This window comes from Coregonus clupeaformis, chromosome 14, assembly GCF_020615455.1.
Source record: "Coregonus clupeaformis isolate EN_2021a chromosome 14, ASM2061545v1, whole genome shotgun sequence".
NCBI classification, from domain to species: domain Eukaryota; kingdom Metazoa; phylum Chordata; class Actinopteri; order Salmoniformes; family Salmonidae; genus Coregonus; species Coregonus clupeaformis.
The window spans coordinates 16,697,856-16,705,472 of record NC_059205.1 but is presented as its reverse complement, the minus strand read 5'-3'; positions in this window follow the sequence as shown (position 1 = coordinate 16,705,472).

The window sequence follows — 7,617 nt, the reverse complement described above, 5'->3', positions numbered from 1 at the left end:
AGTTGTGGCAAAATGGCTTAAGGACAACAAAGTCAAGGCATTGGAGTGACCAAGTTATACAATTTAAAGGCAATGCTACCAAATACTAATTGAGTGTATGTAAACTTCTGACCCACTGGGAACGTGATGAAAGAAATAAAAGCTTATATAAATCATTCTCTCTAGTGTTATTCTGACATTTCACATTCTTAAAATAAAGTGGTGATCCTAACTGACCTAAAACAGGGAATTCTTACTAAGATTAAATGTCAGGAATTGTGAAAATCTGAGTTTAAATGTATTTGGCTAAGGTGTATGTAAACTTCCGACTTCAACTGTACATATGAGATGGGTAATGCAAGATATGTAAACATTATTAAAGGGGCATTATTAAAGTGACTAGTGAGGATAACACAGTGCCACCAACGAGGCCCACTACAAAGGACTGTGGCCTCTTCTTCTCCGTGGCCGACGTGAGTAAGACATTTAAGCATGTTAACCACCGCAAGGCTGCCGGCCCAGACGGCATCCCTAGCCGCGTCCTCAGAGCATGCGCAGACCAGCTGGCTGGTGTGTTTACAGACATATTCAATCTCTCCCTTTCCCAGTCTGCTGTTCCCACATGCTTCATGATGGCCACCATTGTTCCTGTACCCAAGAAAGCAAAGGTAACTGAACTAAATGACTATCGCCCCGTAGCACTCACCTCTGTCATCATGAAGTGCTTTGAGAGACTAGTCAAGGATCATATCACCTCTACCTTACCTGTCACCCTAGACCCACTTCAATTTGCTTACCGCCCCAATAGATCCACAGACATCACACTGCACACTGCCCTATCCCATCTGGACAAGAGGAATACCTATGTAAGAATGCTGTTCATTGACTATAGCTCAGCATTCAACACCATAGTACCCTCCAAGCTCATCATTAAGCTTGAGGCCCTGGGTCTGAACCCTGCCCTGTGCAACTGGGTCCTTGACTTCCTGACGGGCCGCCCCCAGGTGGTGAAGGTAGGAAACAACATCTCCACTTCGCTGATCCTCAACACTGGGGCCCCACAAGGGTGCATGCTCAGCCCCCTCCTGTACTCCCTGTTCACCCATGACTGCGTGGCCAAGCACGCCTCCAACTCAATCATCAAGTTTGCAGACGACACAACAGTAGTAGGCTTGATTACCAACAATGACGAGACCGCCTACAGGGAGGTGAGGGCTCAGGGAGTGTGGTGCCAGGAAAATAACCTCTAACTCAACGTCGACAAAACAAAGAAGATGATCGTGGACTTCAGGAAACAGCAGAGGGTGCACCCCCTATCCACATCGACGGGACCGCAGTGGAGAAGGTGGAAAGCTTCAAGTTCCTTGGCGTACACATCTCTGACAAACTGAAATGGTCCACCCACGCAGACAGTGTGGTGAAGAAGGCGCAACAGAGCCTCAGGAGGCTGAAGAAATTGTCTTGGCACCTAAAACCCTCACAAACTTTTACAGATGCACAATTGAGAGCATCCTGTCGGGCTGTATCACCGCCTGGTACGGCAACTACACCGTCCGCAACCGCAGGGCTCTCCAGAGGGTGGTGCGGTCTGCCGAACACATTACCGGGGGCAAACTACCCGTCCTCCAAGACACCTACAGCACCCGATGTCACAGGAAGGCCAAAAAGATAATCAAGGACATCAACCACCCGAGCCACTGCCTGTTCACCCCGCTGTCATCCATAAGGCGAGGTCAGTACAGGTACATCAAAGCTGGGACCGAGAGAATGAATGGGTTTAGGTCCGGGAAGTTTCCTTCTGTATTGACCCCCAGTTGTTGCTGTTGAATTTTGTAGTCATGACAGGCCCATCCACCCCCAGGAACAACACCATACAGACACTCAGGATTCCCAAACAGGCAGTCCATTGGTCCTCCTTTAATATTGCAGGGCTTTCCATATTCGTTAACATACTGTCCTGGAGCTCCCGGGGCGGGGTATATTTCTTTGAGTGAATTGTTAACAATTGTCTGTATAGTTATTTGTTTTAATATGGTTTGGATCAAGAGGGATTTCAGCAAAGGCAGTACACAGCAGAAGACCACTCCCATTAACACCAGTGCTATGCCTATCATGATTCCCATTTTTGCAAACATTGTTTAGGGCCTGCCTATTCTGCCAGGTCTGTGACAAGTACTGAGGATACGAAGAGGCAGGACGCAGATGCAGGAATCAACAATGTAAAGGTTTACTTAACACTGAGCAAGAGAACAACAAAGAGCGAGTACACGACAAGACACTAACAATCACACACAACACAACACTGAACAGTCCAGGGCTATATAGGGGTGGTGATGAGATGAGGTGCAGGTGCGCTGGAGGTGATTAGGGTGCGTTGGGTTTCCATTCCGGTGTTGCTGAGGTGGTGCGCTCAGACTGGTGGCTCAGTAGACCGGCGAATCAGAGCGGTGGAGGGGAGCAACAGGAGGAGACGTGACAGTACCCCCCACCGGACGCACGGCTCCCACTGCAGGACGTCGCCGGCCAGGAGGACGACCCCGAGGATGAGGAGCGGCCTGAGGAGAGACACATGAAAAGTGGGTGAAACACGGCAGTGAGGGGGAAGGAGCAGCCGGTACGATACCTAATTTATCCGCCGCAGGACCTTAAATGGCCCCACAAACCGGGGGCTCAGTTTCTTGCAGGGCAGGCGGAGAGGGAGGTTTTTTGTGGACAACCAGACACGATCACCAGGCTGGAATACGGGGGCCTCACTGCGGTGGCGGTCGGCTTTGTCCTTCTGCCGACGAATGGCCCTCTGGAGATGGATATGGGCGGCGGGAACTGCAGCAGGAACTGACGTCACAGACCTGTCCGGGGTGGAAACCTCGCCCACTCACCCTGCCGGTCCTGACAGTGGCAACGAAGAAACCTCCCCAGCTCCTGGTTAATGCGCTCCACCTGCCCATTCGACTGAGGCCTATATCCAGAAGTGAGGCTGGCCGTGGCCCCGATCTTCTCCAGGAAAGCCTTCCACACTCGGGAGGTGAAATGGGGGCAACGGTCCGAGACGATGTCCTCTGGAAGTCCATAATGCCGGAAGACCTGTTGGAACAGGACCTCAGCGACCTGAAGAGCAGAAGGAAGACCAGTTAGTGGCAAAAAACTGCATGATTTGGAGAACCAATCTACGACCACCAGGACTGTGGTGAAGCCGTCAGAACGTGGGAGGTCGGTGACAAAGTCTATGGACAGGTGTGACCAAGGTCACTGAGGCACTGGGAGAGGAACTAGTTTGCCTGCCGGGGCGTTCCGAGGTGTCTTCGTTTGGGCACATACGGAACAAGAGTTGATATAGCGGGAGACATCAGTAACCTCCCGAGTGGCGCAGTAGTCTAAGTCACTGCATTGCAGTGCTAGCTGTGCCACTAGAGATCCTGGTTCGAATCCAGGCTCTGTCGTAGCCGGCCATGACCGGGAGACCCATGGGGCGGCGCACAATTGGCCCAGCGTCGTCCAGGGTAGGGGAGGGAATGGCCGGCAGGGATGTAGCTCAGTTGGTAGAGCATGGCGTTTGCAACGCCAGGGTTGTGGTTCGATTCCCACGGGAGGCCAGTATGAAAAAAATAAAAATAATAATAATGTATGCACTAAGAGTGTCTGCTAAAAATGACTAAAATGTAAATCAGTAGCCAAGGTGGGCCACCAGTATTTTTGTGAGAGAGAATGTAGGGTGCGCGTCACACCGGAGTGCCCTGCCATAAGGGTGTGAGGACAACTAAAAACAATGGTTTGGTGACAGGTGATGACGGAACACTCACGGCTCTATCTTTTGAGTGATAAATCAACGGGTTGTCTGTTTTGTCCCATTGACTTGTTTTTGCTCGTTTCATCATGGGGCCCAGATCTTTAGCCTCCATTCCCTTATTTACTAGTAAAGTAATGTGTGGGGCAGCACCGGAAACATTATACCATTTTGCCACAAAGTCTGAGCTGTCACTGTCTGTCACTTCCATTGCCACTCCCTGTTTTCCTATAATTATGTACTGGGACATAATTGGTACTGATTTCCCGTTTGCGTTTAACAACCACAGCTGTTCCAAAAGATTATCACGATAAGGATCATATTGCATTGTGCAATGATATTCAGATTTTGCTCTATCTGCTTCTGTTATCTGAGCCTGAATAAACCTACCCCATTTCTTGACTGTCTTATCTACTTCTGTCTCAATGCCCCCTAACCAATATACATTTGCTGTGCCCTGTGTCATTACCATTTGCAAGTTTAACCCTGCTTTATCTATAATCACCCCTTCAGAGGAACAACGAATTTGTATACCCATTTTGCATAGAGCATCTCTTCCTATTAAGTTTACAGGGGTGTGTTCTGATACTAGTACAGGGAGGGTTGCGGATTTGTCGTCAGCTGTCAAGCGGACTGGAGCTGTCATTGGAATTAGCTGCGTTTGTCCCGAGAATCCTACAGTTTTGGCGTATTTGCCAGACATGGGGAGGTGAGAGGCATAATTTGGACATACACAAGTGTAAGTGGCTCCAGTATCTATCATCATGGGTATGCCTCTATTTTCTATTTGAACCTGCAGTATAGGTTCCTGATCAGCTTGCGTAGTTAGCACTGGAAACTAACCCTCCCCTGTAGGACTCTCTGGGCACCCCTAGTACCCCTGATTGGGCCCTGCCCATGGGTTCACAGAACCCTGGAATTGTCTTTGATTTTGTTGCCAGCTACCAGTTTGCTTCCAGTTACTTTGGTTTCTGTTCCCCTGTTGTTGCCAGGGGTTTGTAGGGCAGTTTCGCCTGGTATGTCCTGGCTGTTGGCATCCCCAGCAGATCCCTGGTGGCCCTTGTGGGCCCCGGTTTCCTCCTCTCTGATTGTTTTGCAGAGGTTTTTGTTGTTATTATTCCATTGCTGGGGTTGTTGTGTATACACATTCACTACTGGTGGTGTGGGTTGCACTTGGGCCTGTGGTGCAGGAAGCAGTTGTGGCCCTCCGGATGGGACTGCAGCCACCATTCATGTCTCAGGCACAGGTGCTGTTACTGGAGCCTGGATTTTCTTCTTCCCTTTGTTTGTCAGTTCTTCAAGCTGGAGTTGAATCAACTTTCTTTGAATGTCTCTCCCCTGTTCCGTGAGTCTTTGTTCATCCTTCCTGTGTTTTTCTACTGCATGTATCACGTGATCACAGAATCCTTTGTGTGATTTTGAGGTTAGTCCTACCACATCCTCCAGCCTGGGGCATGGCCTCTATAACTGAGTTTTGGAACAAAGTTGTCATCAGTGGGTCCCCCATCTGGAATCTCATTCTGTTTCTAGTCTCCATCGTTTCAGCTGTTTGTGTAGATAGGCTGTTTCCCCAGTGCTCCCCATTTTAGTGACTTGGGATCAATTCTTGCCGGGTATTCCAGTCTCAGTGCTTGCCAGACTTCAGAGCGGTGTGAGTCAAAGTCCGTCCCGTCTCCTTGCATGTCTCTCACTTCCCTCCTCAGGTCACGGTTCCCCAGTATATCCTCCATCTTTGCCACTCCTACCACCCTTGCCAACAGTGCCTTTAGATCCCCCACAGCCAGCAGTTTCCCCATGGTTTGTTCCTCAAAGGTTCTTATCCATTTTCCTGCCCTATCATGCAAATCTGGCAGACGGGCAACCAATCCTTCCAGGTCCTGTGATCCCCACGGAACATAATGTGCCATACGGGAATTCTTTTTTTAAAGATTGGACATTGAGCCTCATATCTTTCAGGTTTTTTCACTGTTCTCCTATTCCGCACTCCTCCCTCTCTTTCTTCTTCGTTATAAAATCCCTCCCTTGATTCAGTCACTGCTCTTTCTTCCTCCTCCTCTAGTTCCCTGCCAGCCTGTTGTCTCAACCAGTTCTGTTATTTTTCCTCTCTTTCTGCATTTTTCTCAGTTTTCTCGTCATTTTGTCTATTTCTCTTCTTATTAGTTCATTTGTTACTTCGATTCCAGTTGTCACATCTTCGTCCGAAGATTCCTCATCATCTTCCCTCGTCACCTTCATTTTTCCTAGGGCCTCCCTCAACCCTCCATAGCAGTCAAATCTTTTTGGATTTATTTCTGCCCTTTGTTTGATTCTTTCTGTTTCTTTCAGGTCCTTTTCTCTCCTTAGAGAAGGTGTAAAAGGAGTTTCCCTTTCTTCTTCCATTTCTATTTCTCCTTTTATTGATACTACTATAGACACCTGTGGATATTGTCCACCGGTGTATGGCGGAGGTCCCATGGACCAGTCCACTTTCTTTCTGTTTGTTTTCTCATCATCTTTTCTCAACATGTTTCTGGCTTCCCATATGTTTTTCAGCAGTCCTTTATCCTTCTATTTTAAACATGTTTAGTACCTCTTTTTCCTCTTTCTCTTTTGGCCTTTCTCTTCTTTCCAATGTCTTTAGTTTTATAGTTTTTTATTAGTGTTTCCATTTCCCCACACACCGAGACGTCAAATGTTCCTCCTCCTGGCCATTTGGTCCCCATCTTCCTGGTATGTTGTTCCCATTTTTTTTGGATGTTTTTATTATTTCCTCCTTGTATAGGGGATACCTGGCACTCAGGAGTTCTACTGCCGTTTTGCTCATTTCTACAACCTGTATTCTTGGACTCCCCACTGCCAGTCCCAAGTTCAACCTGCTTTTGTAATATCCGTATTATTCTTTGTTCCCTAGTTCCTTTTTACCTTGTTATTCACTTTTTCCTATTGGTAATGACAATCCAGGAGAGGTGTGCAACCCTTTCTCCACCAGAGCAGGAATTCCTTTCACACTCACTTGAACTCTCACACTTCCATACGCTTTCCTAAGCGACCTGCAAATTCAGCCCTTTTCCTGATTCACTTCCTCAACACAAGAAAAGCGGTATTGTAAAGGATTTTTGCCTACCCGTGCAGTCCTCTCAATGATACACTTCCTCGACACACTCAGAGCTGTATCCGTAGGACTTTTTGCCTACCTATGCAGCCCTCTTAGTGATACACTTCCTCGACACACTAGAGCGGTATTCGCAGGACTTCTTATTTATTTTCTGATCGCCAAACTGATTGGCAGCCGCTCGCACTGAAATTAATCAGACAGAATGACCAGCAGGACGAACAAATGAATCAGACGAATTGAACAAATGCATCAGATGAACAACCGAGTGACCTCGATGAATTGAATGCACAAATTGAGTCAGACCAGTCGACCAAGATGAAAGAGTTGCTTTCGCAAACTCAAGCAGGTCCAATAAAACCAGTCTTCTACAAAACGAGTCAGACAAAACAATCGAATCAAACGGATTGATCAAGCTGATCAGATGAGCAACCTGAATGAGACAGAAGAAACATCCGACCACAACCGAATGAATCACAGTCGCTCAAGCAAACCACCCACTTGCTCAGGCTGAGCAGATCTACTCCTACTTAGGCTTTTTTTTATGTGTTGCAACCCTCTGGGCTTTTTATTTATTTATTATTTTGCATGCATTTTGAATTCAAAAGCTCCCAGTTTCTGTTTTTCTAGTTCTTAAATTTGGAGAGACCTACTTGGTGTCCTGCAGCTGAGGCCGGGCCCCGGAGCGAACCACACAAACTTTATACTATTAGACAAGAACTTTGCTTACCTTTTTAGTGGCCACTTGTTTGCGTAGTTGTCC